The sequence below is a fragment of the Asparagus officinalis genome, chromosome 7, assembly GCF_001876935.1.
Source record: "Asparagus officinalis chromosome 7, Aspof.V1, whole genome shotgun sequence".
NCBI classification, from domain to species: Eukaryota; Viridiplantae; Streptophyta; class Magnoliopsida; order Asparagales; family Asparagaceae; genus Asparagus; species Asparagus officinalis.
Window position 1 is genome coordinate 22,600,988 of NC_033800.1, and position 15,983 is coordinate 22,616,970.

The following is a 15,983-nucleotide window of genomic DNA, read 5'->3' on the forward strand; positions in this document are numbered from 1 at the left end:
CACACACATGAACTTGAATCTTTAACTCTTGATTGTCGGTGTTGAATTACCTGAAAAGAGAAAAACCAAAATAACAAAGACTAGAAAACATATTAGCTATAAATTGTTTGACAAATCATCATCAAAACTATAGGGCCAACACGTGAAAGTCTTCAAATTGCAACCTTATGGAAGTTGTCAAATTGTAACTTCTATCATTGGTGTTTGATGAGGGATCAACTATCTATTGTGATTTTTAGACAGCCTACAACCATTCCTTGCCTAATCCAGTATAAGATCACATACTCATTGTTTTCTCCCGTAATGTTCGGTTCAACCTCTCTGCAACCTTATTTTGTTGTGGTGTAGATCTGACTGTCTAGTCTCTAGCAATACCCTCCTGATCACAGAACTACTTAAAAGCACCATCTATATATTCTGTGCTATTGTTAGATTTTAGTGTCTTCAATTTCTTCTCTGTCGTGTTTTCAACCATCGTCTTCCACGTCTTAAATGTCTCAAATACTTCATTCTTATGCTTAAGAAAATAAATCCAAACATACATCGAATGATCATCTATGAAAAAGACAAAATACCTAGAACCATCCTTGGAAGTTGTCTGAGCCGGACCCCACACATCTGTGTGTACATAGTCTAATATACCTCTACTCTTGTGATTGCTTTTCAAGAATTGGATCCTGTGTGGCTTCCCATATACATAATCCTCACAAAAATCCATGCAAAGTTTCTTTAGATTCTTCAGCAAACCCTCCTTACCAAGCAAATTCATACCCTTCTCTAATATGTTCTCAAGCTGCCTATGTCATAATCGTGTGTGCTCACATAAGTCTCCACCACTTCCTTCAGTTCCAATCGCTGCATCTCCCGTCACCGTCGTACCTAAGAGAGTGTATAAATTACCATGACAAGCACCTTTCATCACTACTAGGGAACCCCGAATAACCTTCTTCACTCTGATCTCAGTAACAATCCTGCAACCACCAGAGTCTAATGCTCCAACTGAGAAAAGATTCTTCCGTAAGTCGGGAATGTGCCTCACATCCGTCAAGGTACGGACCACTCCATCATGCATCTTGATCTTGATATTATCTAGCCCCACCATTTTATAAGCATGGTTATTCCCCATCAATACGGTTCCACCATCAATGCTTCTGTAGGTAGTAAACCACTTTATAGTTGGGCACATATGGTAAGAGCAACATGAATCAAGAATCCACTTCCCGGAGATATCCTCGCTACCTGTGATGACAAAGCATTCCTTCTCGCTCCCTTCCTCTGAAACATGACTCGCTTCTTCCTTGCCTTTTCTCCTCTCAGTCGTGTTATTATTCTTCTTCCCACCTACTCTCTTATTTGGATAGTCGACCTTGAAATGTCCAACTTCACCGCATTTGAAACACAATCTTCCCGCAAGAGGTCTTGATTAATATCTAGATTTTCCTCCTTTGCCTTTTCCTCGCTCATTGCTCCTTCCTCTAGCAAAAAATCCCTGCGCTTGTTCTTTGCTACCACCAGTAGTCATATTATTGGTTATAATATTCTGAAGCTCATCCGTTAGAAGTACCGTTTTAGTCTCATCCGTCGTCAAATTGTCTCCCATAAGCATCAGTGTTTGCACTAGGTTCTCATAAGACTTCAGTAGAGATAGAAGTAGTAGAAGTGTCTGATCCTCTTCTTCAACTATCACGTCTATGTCCTTTAAATCTGATATGATCCTATCAAACTTGTTGATGTATTCTCGGATTGATGAGCCCTCCTCCATCTTGCAAGTATGATCCTATCAAACTTGTTGATGTATTCTCGGATTGATGAGCCCTCCTCCATCTTGCAAGTATACAATTTGGATTTCAAATAGATCCATGATGTATTCTCGGATTGATGAGCCCTCCTCCATCTTGCAAGTATACAATTTGGATTTCAAATAGATCCAGTTCGTTAGACTCTTTATCATGAAGGTGCTTTCTAATTTCGACCATACGCCCACAGCTGTTTCCTCTTCATCTACCAAGAAATCTACATCCCTTTCAAGGCAAAGGATAATCGACGCCCGTGCTTCCAGATCCAGCTCTTCTCAATTCTCATCAGACATATCCTTATACTTCTTCTCTTTTCCAGCCAAAGCCTTGTACAATTTTTACAAAATCACGAGTTTTTCATCTACATCCTCCAATAGGAAAAATCATTCTTCCCATTGAACTTTTCGATCTCGTACTTTTTAACTTTAACTGTTTTACTAGTTGGTGTCATCCTCCGCTTGTATTAATAAATCTGCTTATCTTAGGAAATTACCGAGCACCATCTCAAACCAGAAGCTACACCACTCTCAATCTGAATAACAACTCTGAGACCAATTGTTGGGCGCAGAGTCACGCCCTCACGTCACGGAAGCGATATAATCCGAGAGAAAGCCCTGGCTTTTGTTTTCACAAAAGCTCAAGCTAACCTCTATGTTCCTGTTTCGCGAAGGAAATAAGAATAGAAATGAAATATCTTAATAAAGTGAGATATACACTCTTCCTCTCATCAGTTCTAGGACTGAATTGTCGAGAAAACCTACAAACAATAGCCAACAAATATTGAAACAGTGTTATACAAGGAATGTGAATATTTAAAACAATAACCTACAAATATTAAAACAGTGATATACAAGGAATGCAAATATTTAAAACCAATAAGGCAAAATAATTGCTTAAAAGTATGTTAAAACGATACGAAATAGAACATAAAGTTTGTTCCTAATCATTGATAACCTTCATAAAAAAATATAAATTAAAGATTTCTAAGTTTACTCTAGTATACTTCCATATGATAAAAGCATATGCACAAGCATATAAAAGTACTAAAAAAAGCTCATGAAACTCCCTTCTAAAGATTTCTAAGTTTACTCAAATTAATTAAACTATTCTATAAAATATTCAGAAAGTATTATCTTTTATTCCTTCTGTTTTATTTTTTATTGAGCTAATATCAATCCTTCCTCACCTTTATCTTTTCCCGGGCAATTCTATAGTAGTATCTTCATCATCTACTCGATTGTGACATTAGGCTAGAGTTGTACTTTTTGTGTTGTTATCGTTCCTAGGTTCGTTAATCTTTTATCTTGTTGTTTAACTTCACAAAGAAGTTAAATGTATTTTCGATATTCAACACAAACTTCTTGAAATCCAGACTTTAATTTTTTATTTCAATGAGAATAAATATTAATTTCATATATATGAAATTTTTCGTGTTCCTAATTTATTACCTAAATAAGATTAGGAGCTAGCTCTTTTTTTTACAATAAATTCTTCTCATGTGCATCCAATAAGCGTTTCTGTGATGTTAATAATATTATATTTGCACTATCCCTATTATTTTTTACAATGATCTAAACTAAATACCTATATTTTTTATTGCCAATTTTCCTTAGATTATAATATTAATATTTAATATCTTTAGTATTTGAAGAACAAAGTATAAAGTTTATGAATGCTTAATAATTTTTCTTACATCTTCCATAGAGAATTCTTCTTTAATTAGGATAAAGTTATTAAATTATTCTTCAATGTAACTTAGGTGGTGCTTCTTTAATAGACATGTCTTATGTTAATGCAAATTCAAATAATTGATGGACGTTTTCTGAATTTTAGATTTATTTCTGTCACTTTCCCATTTGCAATGGAAATAGTTTGATTCTTTTGAATGATATCTCTGAACATTCTGATAGTTTCTCCATACGTAATTTATTATTTTTTTATCCTATAAATATTATTAACATCAAATATTAATGTTTCTAAATTATAATTAATTAATGTTAAGCTATTATATTATAGTCTTTTATTATTTTTATGGATTTAAACATCTATCAATTAATGTTACTAATGTGTTTTACTTCTGCAACTTATTAGTAAAATTTTATGAAGTTGTTTTAATTTATATGGTAATGATAATATATATATATATAATTAAAAGAATATCTAACAATTACACTTTTCTTTGCTAAGTTTTAAATTTTCAGCTCTTTTTGTGGTTTGGAACTTTAAGGGTGTGATTTGTAATTTTTAAAACTTTGAGAGTATTTTAAAAATTACTTTTAAGTTTGGTAGTTGTAACTTCTATATTTTATGTGTCGGTGGTAATTTTTAAATGTCACGATATTTCTTACGACTCTAAAATTTTGAGGCTATTTTTTACAATTGTTAAAACTATAGATTAATTTTTAAAAAATTTAAATTTTAGCGGTCTACTAATAGTTTTCAGATTTGATGCGTACTGGTTATAAATTTTAAAATTTTAGATTTTTTTGTAATTTTTAAATTTTGAAAGAGTTTTTCTACAACTTTTGTAACTTTGAGGTTAATTTTGGTAAATTTAAAAATTTTAGGTGCATGAAGGTAATCTTTTGAATTCATTTTTTGTTATTTAAAAATTTTAAAATTTTAGGGTTGTTTTTATAATTTGAACGTTTGAGGGAGTTTCTATAATTTTTGGGATAGTGAGGATGTTAATTAAAATTTTTAAATTCTTCAGAGGCTGTTGTTAATTTTTTTTAATTTTATGTTTGTTATTTTAAGTTTTGCAATGTCAGAAATTTTCATGTGCATCCCTTGAATTCATCTATGTTATTTATAAGTCTTAAAATTTTAGAATTTTAGGTAATTATTTATAATTTGAACTTTTGAGGGTGTTTTTATAATTTTTGAGATAATGAGATATTATCCACAAACTTTAAATTCTTCGCTGTTAATTTCTTGATTTTATGTTTGTTGTTTTAAGTTTTTAGTCGTCGGGATAATTTTTATAATTTTGAACTTTTTAGGGTATTTTGTGTAAACTTAATTTTTTTGGTTTTTTTGCAATACTTATATATTACAGTACGTTAGCTACGTAGAATTCTTTATCTTTACAAACTAATACCATAAAAATATGTTTTAAATATTTTATTAATATAATTTTTTAAACAGTTTAGCTATAGATAGTTGACGTAGGATTATGATAGGATATAATTATGATTACGTATAATTTTTTTATCTTTACAAACAATACCATAAAAAGATGTTTTAAATATTTTATTAATATAATTTTTTAAAATTATTAAGCTATAGATAGTTCACGTAGGATTAAGATAGCTGTAGGTTGTCTAAAAATCACTGCAGATAGCTCATCCCCATCAAACACCAATGATGGAAGTTACAATTTGACGGCTTCCAGAAGATTATAATTTGAAGACTTTTACGTAGATCGATGAAGGTTATAATCTGACGACCTTCACAACAACTGATGAAAGCTCTTTCAACAGCCTTTACAATCAACATCGGGAGTGATAATCTGATAACTCTCATATTTTTAAGGAGCCAAGACGAAGGTTACAATGTGACGATCTTTGCAACGTTCTAGCAAAATAAACTACAAATTAACGGTCTCTTCAAATCAAAACGCAAATATCTCTCAAACCGTAAGGAATTTGGAAAAACAAAGAAAGCAAACCGAACCTTATGAGGCAGGTTTGGTTGGCTCTGTCTCGTCGAGATAGCCGATTTTCATATATAATTCGTCTAATTTCGACTTACGGTTTGAAAGTTATGACCTATTCTTCGTAGCAAGTTATGTTCTAAAGTCCGTCCGTAAGATTAGACTTCGCCGGAACATTAGACTTAGCCTGAAGCTCGCCAAGCCCACCTGAGGCTCATCTCTACGTCCCAGGTTCAAAACACAGAGTTCACGGACTCAAAACGTAAAGTTCATACAGAGCCCAACTCTGCATCCCAGGTTCAAAACGCAGAGTTCGCGGATTCAAAACGTAGAGTTCATGCAGAGCCCAACTTTTTGTCCCAGGTTCGAAACGTAGAGTTCGTGTACTCAAAACGCAGAGTTCATGCAGAGTCCAACTCTGCGTTTCAGAGTTCACAACACTGTGCGAACATGGCGTTTTCGTCCTTAAACATGCCAAACTCTGCGTTTCAGTTCTAAAATGCAGAGTTCGGGCCCAGAACACCATTTTCAGTGTTTGATTCGTTCAAAGCACGAACTGAATGGTTTCAAAATTGTTTTCCCTATGATTTGTGGAGCGGTTTAAGGGGCTGTTACACCTATTACTGGGGTAATTAAGCCCCTATTAAGGAGCGGATTAAGGGGGCGGTTACACCCCTTAATCTTTTATAAACACCAGAAACTCAATTGAGTTCAGGGATCGGCATTTTGTATCAAAAATATCCCAAAAGGAGAGATCAGCTCGGCTTCTTCAGATCTTCTTTGAGCTTTGGAGATCAGCAACTTGAAGAAACTCTTGAATCATCTTGGAAGGCTTTTATTGAATCCTTTGAGATTACTCGGCTTGGCTATTGAACTATTTCTAAGAGTTCTTCTCAACTCGATCAGAGTTCAAAACTTGCTCTGCAAGTTCTTCTAAACTCGCTCTGAGTTCATAAACTCGTTAAGAGTTAGTTTCAAACTTACCACACAAGTTCTCCACAGCATCAAATCGTGAGGAGAAGATATTGTTCTAGTGAAGCGAAACGTCGGATCGTCAACGGAGAGCAAACTCAACGCGAGAATTCAAGGGAGGCACTCCATCGCCACCGTGAAGAACCCATAATTAAACAAAGGAGAGGATCTCTGTCGATTCTCTTCTCTTTTGTAATCAGGAAATTTGAATTGTAATTAAGATTGAGAGTGTTATAAACATTCTTTTTCTAAGCAGTTAGGGAGAATGAAATCAAACACAATTCTTTCATTTTCATTTCACAAATTTTCCAACAAACAATAGGATATAATTATGATTAGGATAGATTAAGATCCAGTATCGCTCAAGCTCATGTCGAAAATGGCTCCCCCGAACAAGGAGCATCGATCAAGTCTGTGGCAGGCTCCTCGGACCACCACTACCTTCAAAGGAGAGTCCTTCCTCACCAAGAGAGGGGTTGTGGGAAAAACTCAAGGGCTCGCCATCTGGTCTTCTCAGGAAGATTAACAGTTCTGGCCCCCAGCCGTTGTTCAAACCGCCTAAAGACAAAGTAAGAACTGTGACTCGCATCCCCCTAACAAAAGAAGGCTCCCCCATTTATAGGATGGTCCGGCCGTCGCTATCCCAGGAAACTCAAGAGGAAAAAAATGATCCCATCAAATTCCAGGGAACAAAGCGTCAGCATGTGGGGTTCTCTCCAACAAGAAGCCCCTATCACAAAAGTTGCCTAGGCCTCCTCCTGTTGAGCACTATCCTCCGAAAGCTCAAACAATAGAATATCGGGCCTAACAGAGCAACCAACGATGGACAAGCAAGATCTATTGAAAATCCTCATGTCCACCGTCGACCTGCAAGGACCTCAACAAAAACTCAAGGTTCAGAAAGGTCATTAGCTGATGAAATGGCAAATATGCCGGCCGTTCGACAATGACTAAAGCCAGACACCTCGCCCACGAGAGGAAGGACAACGCCTGATTTAGGGTGTTACTCAGTTTGGCAATAAAGACGGCCAATGAAGCAACAGCTTGCTCTCATCAAAACAGGAATGATCATCGACGAAAAGAAACAGCCAAGGAAGCTCCGCCTCAGTGACCCTGTCTCCGGTAAAAGCCATCTTCAAAATACATTTGGACAAGAAGTGCGAATTCGACGCGGCTCGATGGAATAAACGTGAAGGGGTTGTACTATATTATGTATAAATTCCAATAATCAATGAAAATATCAAAAATGAAAAGAAAGACATCAAAGACCTAGTCAGTTAGGCCCTCGGCTAAGTCGATAAAAGACCTTGGTACCTCCTTAGGGTAAAACCAAGGCACAATCCTTTTTGACGATTCCCACAGTCGACTCTCGGCCTTAAGGGGAAAATAAAAGTCATCGGTTCCCAATCTGGGTAAGCTCGATGCGCAACAACTCCTCAGTCGGTCAAAAGACCCTGGTGCCGCCTCAGGATAGGCCCACGGTGCAATGACCCCTCAGTCAGGCCCTGGCGCCACCTCGGGATAAGCCTAAGGCACACCAACTTCTCAGTCGGTATCAATACATTGGTGCCTAATCTGGATAAAACCAAGGCATAACGACTCCTTAGTTGGTCACAAGACCCTGGTGCTGCATCAGGATAGGCCCACGACACAATGACCCCTCAGTCAGGCCCTGGCGCCACCTCGATATAGACCCAAGGCACAATAACTTCTCAGTCGGTATGAAGACCTTGGTACCTAATCTGGGTAAAACCAAGGCAAAATGACTACTCAGTCAGAAAAAAGCCCTTAGCTCTTCCTAAATAATAAGTGCAAGGCAAAACAACTTCTCGGTCGGAACAAAACCCATGGTACATTCTCAGGGTAAAACCAAGGCATAACGACTTCTCAGTCGGAACAAAGACATTGGCTCTTCTTAAAGGTAAGCCCAAGGCACAACATATGGTTCGATTCATTCTCCTCTCATCGTCCATAGTGATCAAGACCTTGGTACCTCCTCAGGGTAAAACTAAGGCAAAACGACTTCTCAGTCGGAACAAATCCCTTGGTACCTCCTCAGGGTAAAACCAAGGCACAACGACTTCTCAGTCGGAACAAAGACCTTAGCTCTTCTTAAAGGTAAGACTAAGGCACAACATATGGTTCGATTCCTTCTGCTCTCATCATCCATAGTGGTCAAGACCTTGGTACCTCCTCAGGGTAAAACCAAGGCAAAACGACTTCTCAGTCGGAACAAAGCCCTTGGTACCTAATCTGGGTAAAACCAAGACAAAACGACTTCACAGACAACATCAAGACCTAGTCATCTAGGCACGATGACTTCTCAGTCGAATCAAAGACCTTGGTCCCTAATCTGGGTAAAACCAAGGTAAAACGTCTTCTCAGTCGGGAAAAAGCCATTGACACTTCCTAAAGAATAAGACCAAGGCACAACGACTTCTCAGTCGAAATAAAGCCCTTGGTACCTAATCTGGGTAAAACCAAGACAAAATAACTTCTCAGTCGGAACAAAGTCCTTGGTACCTAATCTGGGTAAAACCAAGGCAAAACGACTTCTCAGCTGGGAAAAATCCCTTTGGTACTTCCTAAAGAATAAGACCAAGGCACAACAACTTCTCAGTCGGAATAAAATCCTTAGTACCTAATCTGGACAAAACCAAGGCACAACGACTTCTTAGTCGGAACAAGACCTTGGTACCTAATCTGGGTAAAACCAAGGCAAAACGACTTCTCAGTCGGAAAAAAGCCATTGGCTCTTCCTAAAGAATAAGTCCAAGGCAACACAACTTCTCAGTCGGAACAAAGCCCTTGGTACCTGCTCAGGGTAAAACCAAGGCACAATGACTTCCCAGTCATAACAAAGACCTTGGCTCTTCTTAAAGGTAAGCCCAAGGCACAACATATGGTTCGATTCCTTCTGCTCTCATCGTTCATAGTGGTCAAGACCTTGGTACCTCCTCAGGGTAAAACCAAGGAAAAACGACTTCTCAGTCGGAACAAAGCCCTTGGTACCTCCTCAGGGTAAAACCAATGCACAACGACTTCTCAGTCGGAACAAAGACCTTGGCTCTTCTTAAAGGTAAGCCCAAGGTACAACATATAGTTCGATTCCTTCTGCTCTCATCGTCCATAGTAGTCAAGACATTGGTACCTCCTCAGGGTAAAACCAAGGAAAAACAACTTCTCAGTCGAAACAAAGCCCTTGGTACCTAATCTTGGTAAAACCAAGGCAAAATGACTTCCAGGTCAGCATCAGGACCTAGTTACCTAGACACGATGACTTCTCAGTCGAATCAAAGACCTTGGTCCCTAATCTGGGTAAAACCAAGGCAAAACGATTTCTCAGTCAGGAAAAAGCCCTTAGCACTTCCTAAAGAATAAGACCAAGGTACAACGACTTCTCAGTCGGAATAAAGCCATTGGTACCTAATCTGGGTAAAACCAAGGTAAAACGACTTCTCAGTCGGAACAAAGCCATTGGTACCTAATCTGGGTAAAACCAAGGCAAAACGACTTATTAGTCGGGAAAAGCCCTCGGCACTTCCTAAAGAATAAGACCAAGGCACAACGACTTCTCAGTCGGAATAAAGCTATTCGTACATAATCTGGGCAAAACCAAATTAAGCACAACGACTTCTTAGTCAGAACAAAGCTCTTGGTACCTAATATGGGTAAAACCAAGACAAAACAACTTCTCAGTCCGGAAAAAGCCCTTGGCTCTTTCTAAAGAATAAGTCTAAGGCAAAACGACTTCTCAGTTAGAACAAAGCTCTTGGTACCTAATCTGGATAAAACCAAGGCAAAACGACTTCTCAGTCAGGAAAAAGTCATTGGCTCTTTCTAAAGAATAAGTCCAAGGTAAAACAACTTCTCAGTCGGGACAAAGCCCTTGGCACTTCCTAAAGAATAAGTCCAAGGCAAAATGACTTCTCAGTCTGAACAAAGCCCTTGGCACTTCCTGAAGAGTAAGCCCCAGGCAAAATGACTTCTCAGTCGGTACAGAGTCTTTGGTTCTCCCTAAAAGATAGACCTAAGGCACAACGACTTCATTGTCGGTTCTGAAATCGTTGATTCTGCATCAAAAGTAGCCTGAGGTACAAAGACTCCTCAAGTCAGCGCTTCACCTATGGTTGCCTACCTAGATAAACCCAAGACAAGGCCCCAAGGGACCGACATTATTCTGGGGGAAAAACAAAGTTCAACATGTTCAAATCATTTCAACAATTCTCAAAAGCAAAAGATAGGAAAAATCACTCTTATTCAAAAATGAGTCTTGTACATATCTTTTTTTACAAAAAAAGGGGCCCGACAGGGCTGCAAAAAAAAGGGAGAAAAAGAAAAAGAGAAGAAAAAAAAGGGGGAGAATGACATCTATTCCTAAAGCTCTTTCCTAAGGCTCAGGGTCATCACCCTCAGAATCCCTCTTCATCTTCTTCAGAGGCCTTCTAGAAGAACTCGGCTCCTTCAAGTTGGTACCTCTTCTACAGACCTCCATTGGTGGAGGAAGGACTGTCGCTTTGGAGCCGGAAGAGGACGAAGAGGACCCTCCCATCTCTGAGAATTCTTCTCCATCTAAAGCTCTAGACTCTTGAAGACCGAGAAGACCCCGAAGCTTCTCGAGATCTTTGGCCACAGAGTCACTAAGAGCCCTTGGCTCCAGTACATTCTCCTGTACATCGGGCCAACCCGAGCAGGACAATATATTGTCGGCGCCGAACACCCAGACGAAGAATCTCTTCCATTCTTTGTCCAGTGCTGGGAGGTCAGCATCCAAGCAGAAATCACCTCAGTAGCAGAAGAAATAATGGGGGCCCCCCTCAGCGGACCCCACGCTAACCATGTGCCCCAACAAGCTAATGCTGGGCACCACATCTGCCTCGGAGCAGACGTCTATAAACGCCATCAAAGTGCAGATGGCGTGCGGGTGGAATTGGCAGGGGGAAACCCCAAGAGCCGCAAAAACCTCCCTAACGAAGGGATGCAGTGGCAGGCGCAGGCCACACTACAAATGCGCCAGATAGAGAGGCACCCGAAATCCGTTGTGCATATGCATCAGAGTCAGGCTGTCGGTGCCCCTATGGTCATCGTCACACGAGAGATGTCATATTCATCATACAACCAGTTTGCCTCGTCCAACGTCGTCCTCGACCTAGACAGATAAAGGACACTGAGCTTCCTCTCGCGGTCATTCTGAGGAAAGGCCATGATGAAGTCTCTTAAGAAGAAATAAAAGAACCAATAAAGAAAAAAGTTCTTAAAATAGAGTACTCTTCCAACAGCGTCGGTAACTATTTATAAATCCCTAAAGAAGTAGGCGTTCAAGAGGCTCAATCCTTGGAGCAACCAATGCAGATACACTTCGGGAATCTGAAATGAATCATTGGAGATACGAACCGCCGCTCACACCAATCAATTGGCAAAGAGAAGCACCGCCCGCTCTAACCCCTGACGCCTTGTTTCCTATGAAGAAACGGTTCCCAAAACCGACAACATCAACCCACCAAAGAGTGGCGGTTGAGCGTACTCCACGCCATGTTCCTAAGCCATGATCAAACGGGCTAGAGAATCCCACATATTCAGAGCAAACTCATTCCTATTTCACTCAGACCCGACCAAAGTCAGCTCCGACTGAAAGTAGCTAACTGTTATGGTCAGTCACCACACCAAAATAAAAGTATCGGAAGAATACCTGTATAAGCCCAAGCAAGCTACGGTCCAAATCAACTTAGAGGCTCAAAAGCCCAGTCAGAGCCAAGTCCCTTGACTAGACGAGCAGACAAGCCTTATTCTGATCGACAGGTCATCATGACCGACTCGAAGAACGGGATCAATCGACCCCTCGCAATTAAGATGACTCCTTGAGCAAACGACTCGACTACCGGGTCACCAAATCATAATGATGGCTCTCAGATCAGTCCGCCTCGGCCAAAGGGATAAGAGCCGACCAAGATCATTTCAGACGTCAATCGACACAACTAGGGGTGGCAAACGGGTCGACCCGACCCGACCCGACCCATATAAAATTTGACCCGACCCGTATCAAACGGGTCGACCCGACCCGACCCGACCCATATAAAATTTGACCCGACCCGTATAAGTGTGACCCGACTCGTTTAATAAATGGGTCAATGTGATCCGACCCGATTATTAAACGGGTTACCCGACCCGACCCATATAACCCGAATAACCCGTTTATCTAATACAAGACATATCCTTAACACATATAACTAATAAAAAATTTTATACAAGCACAAAAGAACACTTCTTGCAAGCTCTTTAGACAAAAACTATCACTACTCACAACATGGAGTTTTTTCAAAGACATATTCAGTATTTAAATGTACTTCAATGAATTGCAACTATCGGCAAACAAACATACAATCAATGCAGCTCTTTAGACAAAAATAATCTAAACTTCAACAACAGCAGCAACAACAACTACAACAGCAGCAGCTCCAACAGCAGTCTCCACAGCAACTCCAACAGCAGCAGCAACAACTACAACAACAGCAGCTTCAGCAGCACCAACTTCAATAGCAGCTTCAGCAGTCACAACAGCATCAACATCTCCAGCAGCAGCTACAACAGCAACACTTGCAGCAGCAGCAGTAGCGAATCAAATGGTTGGTGTTAGAATGGGGCAGTCATTTGTTCAAGGCCCTGGACGGTCCCAAATCATGTCGCAAGGAAAAATGCCTTCACAAGGACCTGGAAATATTAGTGGAATTAGAATCATGGGCACTAGTAAAATCCAAAGGGAACAAAAGAGACATATTCACACTCCAAAGAAACGAAATAAAATTGTTAGGAAAAAAAAGAACTAGTCATGAAATGGATGTATACCATACAAAATATACAACCGCAATGAGATAAGGATAAGGGTTGACATCAATCCTTACATCAGCCTGAACCAGTTTTGATTTTCTATGGACCATGCTGAGCCCAAGACTCCATCATCCATTGGCAAGTCAAGATCCCCTTGCCATTGTGATTAATCTAGAGTATAACTACATTTTGTCTCAAGTAAATATGTTTTTTAAACCTTAATTCTTTCGTTAATGAAATGATCAATCTTCGTGTACTCTAGTTTTGTTCTCAAAATTTGAGGAAGTTGAACGTGTAAAGTTTACAACGGGGTATATTCTCGGTTTGTCTAGCTACCTAATCAAACGCCTGTGGAAAAAATAACATCAGGGAGCAAACATTCTTAAAACTCAGCTAGTGTAGTGCACCTAGTAAAATACTTGAGGGAGGGGGAAAATATGAAGCTAACTAGATTATTGAAAAACTCATTGAAATGAGAGAAAATGCAATATCTAGGACAAGCAGAGTAAATTTTCGACATTGAAACTTAAATTTTTTTTGATATATCAAGTGACATTAAGATAGAACTTAAGCCCCCTAAGCTCGTGTTCAGCATGTACAATTGTACAGATACAAGTCTACACCAGAGGTAAAAACTTCACTAAACTGGACAAAAACTATTTCCGAGCATGGAATTACTGAATTTTACCGTAAATGACTTACATTTTTACAGGCTGATGGCAACGTGCAGACATGGCGGAGACCAGAGAATCATTTTGTCGAAGTTGCTTGAAATGATCCAAGTTCTGCAAGGTGTGTTGTTTTCAAGAAACTATAATTATGACAGGGGAGAAAACGCACCTTCCTATGTGAAATATGTGCATAAATCGTTATGAGATTTATGTTTGAATTCTAAGCTATCTTCATGTTCGGGATCTAACAGATATCTTTTCTTTTGTCCAGGAATTTTGACTGATGATATACTGGACACCACCAGCTTGTGTTGGATGCCGCAAATGTTACTGGGTTCTTTTGGCTTTTGTATGGTTTTGACTGTTTAATGTTGTGATTTTATTTGAGAATTGAGATATGACCATAACATTGTTTGAGGTCATCAAATTGTGAGATTTGTTTCTTTGAAAAAGTAGTTAATTGATTCTTACTATAAATTTTTAGTTAGTATGTCATAACTCTACCTGCTTACTGACGATGCCATTAAGTAATAGCTATATCTTTAGAATCAAAACAAGTTTTCATGCATTCGGCATCAACAGTTACCAGAAAAGTATTATTTTGCACCTTGAGAAGAGAAGAGTATATATGTAATTAGAAAATATTACCTGTTTGTCTGAGAAAAAGCATAAGCATTCCCTCCTCCCTTTTCTGAAACTCAGAAGATTAATTAGGAGGGTGCTTGTGGTATTATCTGCGTTCATATATATACTACAAAATCAAAATACAAGGAGTTTAGCTACCTATATCAATTGGCCTCCAAGGATTCACACAAAGTTTCTCTTACTACCGAGTTCAAATGCTATCTGTAATGACTACCATGCAAACAGAAATCAAGCATATACAAAATAGCCATGATTAAATAGATAGAAAATCCCAAAATTGAAAGAAGACAGGATGAAAAAAACCCCAAAATTGATAGAACGCAAGATCAAAAAACCCTAGCTAAGAGTGTACCCAAAATCCAGTGATTAGCTCGTTCAGAGAGAGGGAGGAGGAACTATGGCTGCTCAATGGAGAGAGGAGAACTCGAGCGCTCGAGAGGAGAGAGAGGAACTATGGTTCGAGGATCGCTGCCGCTCGCCGATCACTGCCGCTTGCCTCCGCTCGCTGTCGCCTCGCTTCGACGCTCGCCTGACGCTCCGCCCTGCCTTCCGCCGCTTCGCCGCCGCCGCCGCTCGAGCTTCGTGATGCGATCTAGGTTTTCTTTCTCTTTGTGGCTTTTTTTCGTTCTCTAGGAGCGGCGCGTTATGAGGAGTGAGGGAACGAAGGGTTGACACGGGTTGGATTTTGTTATACGGGTCAATAGGTTAACCCGAATTGACCATTTAATAAATGGTGTAAATTTGGGTTGACCCATTTATGACCCGACCCATATAAATTGACCCATACCCATATAAACGGGCGGTCGGGTCGGGTTAATGGGTCGGGTCAGAAATGCCCACCCCCTACTGACAACCCTCGTGCACCAGCCGCTTATTCGGCTTACAAGTTATTTTCCATAGAATTACCATGATGCTTTTCTGTGCACGAATGACTTCTCCTCCAATTCCCAGCCGTCACCTGGAGAGAGAAGGACAGTCATGCAGCCGACCTACCCTACACCCTGCCTCTTCTGACAAACCCAGAGCACTGAGAAGACATTTCTCCCCTGACACTCAGTGACTTCCCTTCCAGTCGCCTGCCGACACCTGAAGGGAGAAAGATGACTCAGCAGTATGTCTGTTCACCTTTCAAACCGCCTCCTGTGCGTAGTCAACAAAAGCCGAGGGTCAAACTCCCGGAGGAGGGGGCTATAAAAGGAGGTAAGGAAGGTAAGAGCAGAGAGGGGTCTGCTGATTCTTACACCCGAACTTGATTTCCTCTTCTTAATAATTCACCAACCCTAAAAGAGAAACGCCCTGCAAGGACCTCAATGGCACAAGGGCCTCTCAAAAAACCCTCCCCAAGTTCACCAACTGACTTGACCGTCGGAGGTATCACGGGGGAAACTAGACCCGTATTCTACGATTCTTGCATGTGCA

General features: G+C 39.9%; 1 long non-coding RNA gene across 1 annotated transcript; it reads right to left on the minus strand.

Annotated features, from left to right (window-relative positions):
* Positions 13,046–15,066, minus strand: LOC109849673. The gene is made up of 4 exons (XR_002249199.1): positions 14,917–15,066; positions 14,568–14,670; positions 13,951–14,033; positions 13,046–13,131 (listed from the first exon to the last, which is right to left on the minus strand). It is a non-coding gene; the product is annotated as an uncharacterized LOC109849673 (long non-coding RNA).